At 50.5% G+C, this 11376-nt stretch overlaps 1 non-coding gene across 1 annotated transcript; it reads right to left on the bottom strand.

Annotated features, from left to right (window-relative positions):
- Positions 1 to 999: 999 nt before the first annotated feature.
- TRNAP-UGG (transfer RNA proline (anticodon UGG)) lies at positions 1000 to 1066 on the bottom strand. Its single transcript has one exon. It is a non-coding gene; the product is annotated as a tRNA-Pro (tRNA).
- Between the last annotated feature and the right edge of the window lie 10310 nt (positions 1067 to 11376).

Genomic DNA, 11376 nt, shown 5'->3' with positions numbered 1-11376 from the left:
CAACATGTGGGTCTGTCCCCTCTTTATGCTTTCCTCCTTTTTTATTACCCAGCCTCTTTCTCCCTTCTCCTTCAAGCTTCCCTTCATTCTATTTTATCCCTCTTTCTCTTCGTCCACCTCTTGGAGTAGCCATTTTGGGTTTGGTTCCATCTCCGGTGGCAGCTCAGAAGTCCAAAACGGTGAGTGTAAGCTCCAAAAGGCTGGGGAAAGGTTGCCAGCTTCCTGCTTGGGGTGGGGGATCCCCTATCCCAAACTCAAATTGGATTTGGCAACCCTAGACGGCAACCAAGAAATCAGATGGAAAAATGGTAGGAGTGTGTGTGTGCGCTTTGTAAGTTTCATTTGTAAGCTCTGAGTTTCTGCAAGAAAAGAGGGGCCAAAATGCCTATAGATAAATCAATGCCCATGCATGTGAACATATGAGAACATATGAAGCTGCCTTATACTGAATCAGACCCTTGGTCCATCAAAGTCAGTATTGTCTTTGTGGGAGGGACGGTGGCTCAGTGGTAGAGCATCTGCTTGGGAAGCGGAAGGTCCCAGGTTCAATCCCTGGCATCTCCAAAAAAGGGTCCAGGCAAATAGGCATGAAAAACCTCAGCTGGAGACCCTGGAGAGCCGCTGCCAGTCTGAGAAGACAATACTGACTTTGATGGACCAAGGGTCTGATTCAGTAGAAGGCAGCTTCATATGTTCATATGTCTAAGGGGAGCGATGGTGGCTCAGTGGTAGAGCATCTGCTTGGGAAGCAGAAGGTCCCAGGTTCAATCCCCGGCATCTCCAAAAAAAGGGTCCAGGCAAATAGGTGTGAAAAACCTCAGCTGGAGACCTTGAGAGCTGCTGCCAGTCTGAGAAGACAATACTGACTTTGATGGACCAAAGGTCTGATTCAGTATAAGGCAGCTCCATATGTTCCATATGTCTTCTCAGACTGGCAGCAGATCTCCAGGGTCTCAAGCTGAGGTTTTTCACACCTATTTGCCTGGACCCTTTTTAAGTTGGAGATGCCGGGGATTGAACCTGGGACCTTCTGCTTCCAAAGCAGATGCTCTACCGCTGAGCCACCGTCCCTCCCTGTGCAACCATTCTGAATGGAACTGTGCTGGAAAAGGCAAGGGGGAGGGCAACCTGAGAGGAACTCGTCAAGGGACCCCCTTGGGGCTGAAAAGGGGCAATCCTAGCAGAAGAAAGGTACCTCTGGGGAGGGAGCAGGTGTGGGGCAAAGCCGGCACATGAAACAAAGCAATGGGTTACTAATAATGGAGGAGGAGAGGGAGACTGATGCCTATGGTGAGAGGAGGGATACCAGCCTCCAGGTGGGACCTGGAGATCCCCCAGAATTACAGCTCACCTCCAGACTTCAGAGATCAGTTCCTCTGGAGTAAAATGGTGGATTTGTAGGGTGGAATCTGTGGCCTTGTACCCCCCTGAGGTCCCTGTCCTCCCCAGGCTCCATCCCCAAATCTCCAGGTTTTCCCCAAGCTCTGTCTGGCAACCCTGACTCCCACATTTCCCTGCTGGTGGCAACTCTAGGTGTGGGTCAGCCTCCTCAAATTGATACGAGCTGCCAAACAAGGAGGGGCATGGCCTGTCCAGTGCTTCGCCAGCCTCCCTGTTAGAAGAACAAATTGGCCATGTCTCTTACTCAGTCCTCCAAGACTACAAACGCCATAGAGCAAGCTCCAGATAGGTTCATATCAGTCTCCTTCCTGTCTGTTCTGCTTTCACTCACCCTCTCTAACCAGTAGAATGTATCTCAGGGAACTCCCTTCCTGTTTGTTTTCCTCCTCGTCCTTCTTCTTCCCTGCATACATCAAGAGGGATAGCATGGTGTCTCTCCTCCTGAACCGAACTAAGCAGATGGCCAACTACAATCCAAAGCCATCCAGTTAGCTAGAATAAGTTTAGACACTCTTTCTCTCCACTACATTATACGTCATGTTTCATTGAATAAATCCACCAGTATTGGTTTCTTAACTTAAAGCAAAGGCTCTCTGTGTAGTTTGTGAGAGAGTGTGGTAACCATGATTAGACTAGGCCACACTGTTGCGCTGAAGCTCAGAAGGAAGAAGAAGATGAAGAAGATATTGGATTTATATCCCGCCCTCCACTCCGAAGAGTCTCAGAGCGGCTCACAATCTCCTTTCCCTTCCTCCCCCACAACAGACACCCTGTGAGGTGGGTGGGGCTGGAGAGGGCTCTCACAGCAGCTGCCCTTTCCAGGACAACCTCTGCCAGAGCTATGGCTGACCCAAGGCCATTCCAGCAGGTGCAAGTGGAGGAGTGGGGACTCAGACCCGGTTCTCCCAGACAAGAGTCCGCACACTTAACCACCTCACCAGGAGCACTCTGCTAAGGATGGCTGCCTGACCAGTCCAGCCATCCTAAACCCAACCCAACACTCGCATGCTGCTTCCCCTGGGCATACTGCATAAGGTTGCCAAGTCTCCCGTGGCCTCCAGTACCATGGGTACCATAGAGGTTTCCCTTCCCCAAATGCTAGAGCATCTGGGAAAACCATAGAGTGTTCCTGGAAATGCCTAGAGCGGTTGGTGTGCGACGCCGGCACGATGACATCACTTGCAATGTGCGACACCACATTAGGCCGGCGGGTTGGGAACCTCCTGGGTGGGAGATCCCCTGCCCGGCCCGGGGGATTTAACAACCCTAATACTGCACAAGGAGGTGGTTTTCTGAACTCACAATGGGCCATTGGCCACACCTGAGGCAGGTGAAGCAACCCATGAAAGAAACAAGCCCCCCTCTCCAAAAAACAGACGTAGGATCTGAGAAACAGAAAACATTCTGAATGTGCAAACCGTGCCATCCATTAACGCACTATGATCAACGCAGTGAACAACATTGACGAAACCAAACATGCCAAACCATGAAGTGAAATATACTGAAGATCAAAATGCAGGGGAAAGGTGAGCCGGATCAACACGGAAGCTCCAAGGTCCTTCAGTGTCTTTCCTATCCCCAGCTGTTACAATTAAATCGCGACGGCAAACCAATCCATTGGTGTGGGTGGTCTTTCTTATTCACTGGGAAGGCGCTGGGATGGAGAAATTTCTCGGCAGGAAGGCATCAAACTTCAGTCGCCTGACAAGACTGCGGAAATCCAGAAAAGGCTTTGTATGGACCAATTATGAGGGACAGAAAGAAGCAATGTTGCCTCTCCGCCGTGAAATGTAGTCTGTCATTCAGTCATGCAGGTCACACTTGCCAACTTTATAAAATTAACTCTTAACAGAGCGCCCAGAGAGCCCCGGAGTTACTTATTTGACTGTCAAGAATTTTATGCCTTTGTTTATAGGCTCTCCTTGGAACAAGATGGATTCTTTTCGTTAATAGGCACCCTCTAGAGTTCAAATGGATTTTCTCATTGACTGCAAAGAAGCGGCAGCATCAAGAGTTTGCCGTGGATGTTTTTGCAGCTTCTGTGGCTGGCATTTATCAGGAAAGCATTTGTTTTGTTGAGCCGAAGGATTCTGCAGCATCTCTTCTGATGGGCTTCAGTGAACACTGGCCCTCCTGCTAGACAGGAGGGCTCTTCCAGGATTCTGGAGCGAGGGAGAAGCGATGTTCTACCTCCTGGCTCTACCCCCCATGGCGCAGAGTGGTAAAGCTGCAGTGCTGCAGTCCAAGCCCTCTGCTCATGACCTGAGTTCGATCCCGGCAGAAGCTGGGTTCAGGTAGCCAGCTCGAGGTTGACTCAGCCTTCCATCCTTACGAGGTCAGTCAAATGATTACCCAGATTGCTGGGGGGGAAAGCGTAGATGACTGGGGAAGGCAATGGCAAACCATCCCATAAAAAGTCTGCCATGAAAACGTCAGGATGCGATGTCATGGGCTTGCACAGGGGACTTCCTTTACCTTTAAAGGAACCCCGTGGCGCAGAGAGGGAAAGCTGCAGTACTGCAGTCGGAGCCCTCTGCTCACGACCTGAGTTTGATCCTGGTGGAAGCTGGGTTCAGGTAGCCGGCTTGAGGTTGACTCAGCCTTCCATCCTAATGAGGTCGGTCAAATGAGTCCCCAGCTTTTTTGGGGGAAGCGTAAAAGACTGGGGAAGGGAATGGCAAACCACCCCGTAAAAAGTCTGCCGTGAAAATGTCGTGATGCGACATCACCCCAGAGTCGGAAACGACTGGTGCTTGCACAGGAGACTGCCTTTACCTTTTTATCTCCTGGTTAGAGCTCCAGAAGCATCATCCCACCACCGTCCTTGGGCATAAGCTGAAATATAAATTGTATTTTAAAATATAAATTGTATTTTAATTCTGTAGATTGTGAGCCCTTTGGGAAGAGAAATGCATCTGGAATAACCGCTGTCAGCTGGCCTGAGCCTCCCGGAACAGAGGAAGGTATAAATCAAAGGAATAAACACAGGAGTGAAAGTATATTTTTGAATTGCCAGGTGCTTTTAGAAATGGAGTCTGCTTCCCTCTTGTATGGCTTCGGCGCGGAGATAAGGTGCTGTCAGTTTTCATCCATCATCCAGTCAAGACGGTGTGAAGCCTTTTGGATTTTCACAGGGTCCTGTGGAGAGATGTGATTTGGAAGCCTTTCTTTAAATAGGTTGATGCCTTTCCGGTGATCATGCAAATTGTGCTGATACAGCAGCTTTCTTTTAGGATTCGATATAGTAACGGAGGTGGGGGGAGGACATGCCTGTAAGGTCCTTAGAGTTCCACGCTTATATTCACCTGGTTCGGTTTGGTTTTTGGATTTCGACTTTTGGCATGTTTTGATTTATATAGTATGTGCAGGGTTTGCCTGCTCTGAGTTGGGAAATATCCATAAGTTTGAGGGGTGGAGCCAAGAGAGGGTTGGGTTTGGAGAGGGTCTTCAGCAGAATACAAAGCCACAGAGTCCACCCTCCAAAACAGCCATCTTCTCCAGGGGAACTGATCTTTGTTTACCGGAGCACAATTGTAATAGCGGGAGATCTCCGGGTGCTGATATTGGATTTATAACCCACCCTCCGCTAAATCTCAGAGTCTCAGAGCGGCTCACAATCTCCTTTATCTTCCTCCCCCACAACAGACACCCAGTGAGGTGGGTGGGGCTGAGAGGGCTCTCCCAAAAGCTGCCCTTTCAAGGACAACTATGTGAGAAGCTATGGCTGACCCAAGGCCATGCCAGCAGGTGCAAGTGGAGGAGTGGGGAATCGAACCTGGTTCTCCCAGATAAGAGTCCGCGAACTTAACCACCACACCAAAATAAAGTGCACAATTGTATCATCCGGAAACCATCGCCCTCCCCACCCCCGTTCATGGAAAATTTGCCTTCTACAAAACCAGTCCTTGGTACCAAAAAGGTTGGGGACCACTATAATATATATGCCTGATTGTATCGTTATCACTTATTATGTACAAATGTGTTATAATAACAGACGACCTTGTTTGCACATTCAGAGGGACTTTTTCAAATTAAATTTTGTTTCTCAGTGTATTTACTACTACTCAGTTTGTTTGTCTTCTTCTCCGGGAAATGCTTTTGTTTCATTTCTGGGCTCGTGAGCAGCGGCTGTTCAGGATTGCTTAAGCCCAAGCACAACTAAGATTTTTGTACTTTCTGAATGTAGGATGAGCTTTCCAGCGAGAAAACCTGGAAATGGAACTCTTCACTGGGATGGGTGATGGATTAGAGGCTGGGGTTCAATTCAAGAGAAAGGGTGTTATATATGTGATCAGTAGTGTGTCTGTTTTATGGAGTTCTTGCCTGGCTCATTGGAGCCTGTAGGACCGAGCTTGGGGACTCGGGAGCAATGGGCGATAGAATCCGAATCCCTGCTGCCCTGCTCCAATCACATGCCTCCTGCTGGTTTGAATGGTCCGAAAAGACGCTAGCGTGGGGAACCTGGAATGTATATATAGTTGACCCAGTAGTTAGTCTTTGAGTGCAGCCCTATAAGATGCTGCATTGCAGGGATGGCCCACAGTTGCTCTCTAGGGAGGGACGGTGGCTCAGTGGTAGAGCATCTGCTTGGGAAGCAGAAGGTCCCAGGTTCAGTCCCCAGCATCTCCAAAAAAGGGTCCAGGCAAATAGGTGTGAAAGACCTCAGCTTGAGACCCTGGAGAGCCATGAATGGGGCTGTGGCTCAGTGGTAGAGCATCTGCTTGGGAAGCAGAAGGTCCCAGGTTCAATCCTCGGCATCTCCAAAAAAGGGTCCAGGCAAATAGGTGTGAAAGACCTCAGCTTGAGACTCTGGAGAGCCGCTGCCAGTCTGAGAAGACAATACTGACTTTGATGGACCAAAGGTCTGATTCAGTATAAGGCAGCTTCATACGTTCGTATGTTCATAGATGTTTTTTGCCTACAACTCCCATCAGCCCCAGCCAGCATGGCCAATGGCTGGGGCTGCTGGGAGTGGTAGGCAAAAAAACATCTGGAGAACTACTGTTGGCCACCCCTGCTGTATTGAATAAAGAGCTATGTTCGCTACCACCTCGCCTCATCATTGCGTGGAACCCACTATATTATAAAGGGGATGGGGGGGTCTGTCTGTAGCTCTGAATCCCCTTGGCCTCTTTTGCCCAAAGCCCTGATGTGTGAAAACGTTTCTCTGACTTGATCCAAGCCCAGGTGAGCCCCAGCAGCACAAATGTTTCGCCCTGCGGTCTGCGCAAGGAACTGCCAGTCCAGATTCACACTTCATCTCAGATTTCCCCCACAGTGGGGTGAGCGCCAGCTCTGACAATGTAGTGGTGCATTCATGGGAAACATTTGCTCGGTGAGGTTTCCATGCCCAAGCCATTCAAAGCAGCAGCTTTGCGCAGGTCGGTGTGGCGTGCCCAGTATCGTCAAAGGACACCCAAACCGACAAAAATAGTACATGATTGTTTCTTTTGTTTCCTAAAAGGTCCAAACCACGTTATGGTTTTGTAGCTCAGGGTGTCTGAGTCTTTCAGACCTAACTTTGCCTCGCAGACGCATTCCAGGGGCAAGAGAACTTGTTTGCCAAGCATATGGGACCCCAATGCCTATTGGAGCCACAGTGCAGGAGGAGGAGAAGATGAAGATGATATTGGATTTATATCCCGCCCTCCACTCTGAAGAGTCTCAGAGCGGCTCACAATCTCCTTTCCCTTCCCCCGCCCCCACAACAGACACCCTGTGAGGTAGATGAAGATATTGGATTCATATCCCGCCCTCCACTCTGAAGAGTCTCAGAGCGGCTCACAATCTCCTTTCCCTTCCTCCCCCACAACAGACACCCTGTGAGGTGGGTGGGGCTGGAGAGGGCTCTCACAGCAGCTGCCCTTTCAAGGACAGAGTCTCAGAGCGGCCTACAATCTCCTTTCCCTTCCTCCCTCACAACAGACACCCTGTGAGGTGGGTGGGGCTGGAGAGGGCTCTCACAGCAGCTGCCCTTTCAAGGACAACCTCTGCCAGAGCTATGGCTGACCCAAGGCCATCCTAGCAGGTGCAAGTGGAGGAGTGGGGAATCAAACCCGGTTCTCCCAGATAAGAGTCCGCACACTTAATCACGACACCAAACTGGCTCTCCACTACACCAAACTGTGCTGTGAGGAGAGGTTTCAGACTCTCCCCAGCAGCACTTCCCCAATCCGAAACAGCCAGAGGAGTGCTAGTTTTCCTCCCATGCAGGGCCGGCTTGCCCACTAGGCACACTAGGTGCTTGCCTAGGGCTCTGGGAGGGTGGGGGTGCCGAATTGGGCTCCCCCGCTCCCGGTGCCCTTGGCAAGTGCCTAGTTTGCCTCCTCCTCTGCCCACCCACCACCACAGCTGCCAGCAGCCCCTCCTTCCCTTCCTGTCACCTCCTTCCCCACACGATCAGAGTGCTCTGTGCCTGGGCCCTGCCGGTTGCAATGCAGCAGGTACGACCAGGTGCATCACGTTCTGATCGCGCGGGCGGGGGGAGGTGACAGGAAGGGAAGGAAAGGAGCGACCCCTTGGGCGTGCTCAATACCAGTGGCGGAGTAGCGGCGGTGAGCCAGCTGGTGAAAAGAACAGCAGCACCGCTGCCTCCTCCCCACTTCCTTCCTATGCAACCCAGGAAGGAAGTGGGGAGGAGAAAGCAGCGCGGCCGCTCTTTCAGCGGCTGGCTCGCCGCTGCTGCCCCGGCGCTGATCTTGAGCACACCCAAGGGGCGGTATAGGAGCCACCAGTGGTTTTACCCGCTGATCAGCAAAGGGGTCACCCTTTAGAGAGCCTGGGAGCGTGCGCTTCATCGCTATTCCTGGGCATTAAAATTTCGATGGAGGGACGAGGGCAGGAGGAGGCGGTGCAGGGGGGGGGGTTGTGCTGTGAGGTTGCCTGGGCACTGTGCGCCCGAGGGTCAGCTCTGCTGCTATGCACCAATGGGCTACAAGTGCAGCCCCCAATAGGGTTGCCAAGTCCAATTCAAGAAATATCTGGGGGCTTTGGGGGTGGAGCCAGGAGACTTTGGGGGTGGAGCCAGGAGACATTAGGGGTGGAGCCAAGATCAAGGCTGTGACAAGCATAATTGAACTCCAAAGAGAGTTCTGGCCATCACATTTAAAGGGACGGCACACCTTTTCAATGCCTTCCTTCCATAGGAAATAATGGATAGGAGCACCTTCTTTTGGGGCACATAGAATTGGACCCCTTGGTCCAATTGTTTTGAAACTTGGGGGATATTTTGGGGAGAGGCACTAGATGCTATACTGAAAATTTGGTGCCTCTACCTCAAAACACAGCCCCCCCCCCAGAGCCCCAGATACCCGCGGATCAATTCTGCATTATTTTCTATGGGAATAAATCTCCATAGGGAATAACAGAGTTCCCAGCAGACACTTCCCTCCCCTCCCCCCCGCTTTCTGATGACCCTGAAGCAGGGGGGGGGGGCCCTCCAAACCGGGGGATCCCCTGCCCCCACCTGGGGATTGGCAACCCTAGCCCCCAATGAGGCAAACAATGTCCCCCAGAGTCATGTTGGGTCAGGAAAATGGCATGGGAAGGGAGGCCAAAACTGCTTTTCCCCAAAACGCTTGGGAAACAAATTCACTCACCACTGATATATGACTGTTTTAGTCAAAATCACACCAGGAAATGCAGAGACTAACTGTTCAAAAATATAACTTGTAGCATGGCCCTTTAATATTGACCTATTTTAAACCATGGTGATAGTGTAGTCATTCGCAAGGGAAAAATTAGGGTCAAAAGGGGGATTTCCTTGATGTGAATCTGAAGAGTGTGTGTACATGAATCCTCTTCCCATCTCTTCCTGCTTTTGTGGGACAGAAATAGGACGAAAGGACCCATTGCCCACTGGAAAGAAGCCAGGGCCCCCCCCAGTAACATGGGATTGACTTGTGGAAGAAAAGACAGAGACTCAAGGGAATTGATAGTTCTTTTTAAGATCCATGGATTTTGCTTGGACATTGGTAATAAAAATTAGTCCCCTCTCTGTAGCCCTCAGGTCTCCCCACCGGAAACCTAGCAAAACTGTCCCACTGCTGGATGCTAAGTTAGGATGGGAGAAAAACCGAGGATGGTTATGCCACGGGCACAGACAGGGTGGACGCTGTGCCATTGGCTTCAATCATGATGAAAATGTAATAATTCCTGTTATCGGGACCTAGAATGAAGAATATACAGGTATATACTATACATATATACACAGCAGAATGGTTGGGAGAGTATAGGGATCCATCTCTCAGTGGAGGAGGGGATAACCGTGGTTGACATGGTGGGGGCTGAGTGCACTCCAGAAGATTATTTTTTTTGGGGGGGGGATGTTTGGAGTCACAGAAGATCTTAGATCAACACTCCTTTGACCAACTGTAATCTGGTGGGTGCCCTTTTTGAGGGGGAAGTGTGGTTTCCAGGACCCTTTAAGAAACAACAAAAATTTGCACAGGTAAACAGGTGGAAAGGCTTCATTCTCATGCTCTAAGGCAGGGGTGGCCAACGGTAGCTCTCCAGATGTTTTTTGCCTACAACTCCCATCAGCCCCAGCCATTGGCCATGCTGGCTGGAGCTGATGGGAGTTGTAGGCAAAAAACATCTGGAGAGCTACCGTTGGCCACCCCTGCTCTAAGGTGTCACCTAGATTTAGAATGAGTCACGAAGTTGGTGAGGGGTCTGGAGACCAAGTCCTATGATGAAAGGCTGAAGGAGCTGGGCCTGTTTAGCCTGGAAAGGAGTGGGCTGAGAGGTGATATGATCACCATCTTCAAGTACCTGAAGGGCTGTCATAGAGAGGATGGTGTGGAATTGTTTTCTGTGGCCCCAGAAGGTAGGACCAGAACCAATGGGTTGAAATTAAATCAAAAGAGTTTCCGACTCAATATTAGGAAGAACTTCCTGACCATTACAGCGGTTCCTCAGTGGAACAGGCTTCCTCCTCGGGAGGTGGTGGGCTCTCCTTCCTTGGAGGTTTTTAAACAGAAGCTGGATGACCATCTGACAGCAATGAAGTTCCTGTGAATTTAGGGGGAGGTGTTTGTGTGTTTCCTGCATTGTGCAGGGGGTTGGACTAGATGACCCTGGAGGTCCCTTCCAACTCTATGATGCTATGATTCTACAAGTGGGGGACAAACAGAGTCCTGGGATAACTGCATGCTGTGTTCTTTTGGTTGGTCCTCTCTGTGTTGATGTTGTTATGGCCAATGAGGCAACCCACAGATTCAGGGATTATTAAGGGACTGCTGATTTCTCCAGCGGCTTCTGAAACATTTTGCAGCCCCCACAAAGGGAAATCGAACCAAACCCAAAATTTCACAGCACTTTGCAATGGTTGGGATGTCAACATTTTTTTTAAAAAAATCCAACATGTAGATATTAATTGCATTTCAGAAGATGAGATTCCCATATTTGAAATAAAGATGACAACCCCCACCCCCCACCCCCGAATCTAAGCATCAGGGTGTGTAACAGCACACAGACATGGAAATCTGTCCCAAATTCTGGCCTGAACTCCCAAGTCTGAAATTTTGGTGCTTTTGATGTGCACGTTTAGGGACCTGAATGAAAATGTCCTGCTTTAGTTCCCCTTCAAGTATCAACAAGTCCCATGGGATAGAGAGGAAGGTATGTTTTAATGCAATGACTGATTCTTCAGATTCCACCCCCACCTCTCCCCGCCCCCCTCCCCGCCCTGGTCCTTTGAGCAAGGCCGTGGCTCCCTTCAGCCCTCTTCCTCTAAGCAAACGCCCTTCTGAAAGGCTCCATGGCCAGTGTTGCCGCAGCAGATGTCTGGGGAGACCTGTTGTTCGTCTGCTGTGGCCCCCGAGGGGGGGATCAAGACAAGAGGCGCCCAATAACCATGTCTCCTGCCCCCTGGTGGAGGAGTCCAGCCATGCCCCCAAGATGTTATGGGGGAGAGGGGGCTAGAGGATTCCTCAGCCATCTTTGCCTTGTATAGAAATCCACCGGAGACTGTGC

Source organism: Heteronotia binoei, chromosome 15, assembly GCF_032191835.1.
Source record: "Heteronotia binoei isolate CCM8104 ecotype False Entrance Well chromosome 15, APGP_CSIRO_Hbin_v1, whole genome shotgun sequence".
Classification (NCBI taxonomy): Eukaryota; Metazoa; Chordata; class Lepidosauria; order Squamata; family Gekkonidae; genus Heteronotia; species Heteronotia binoei.
This window is presented reverse-complemented; position numbering and strand designations above follow the sequence as displayed.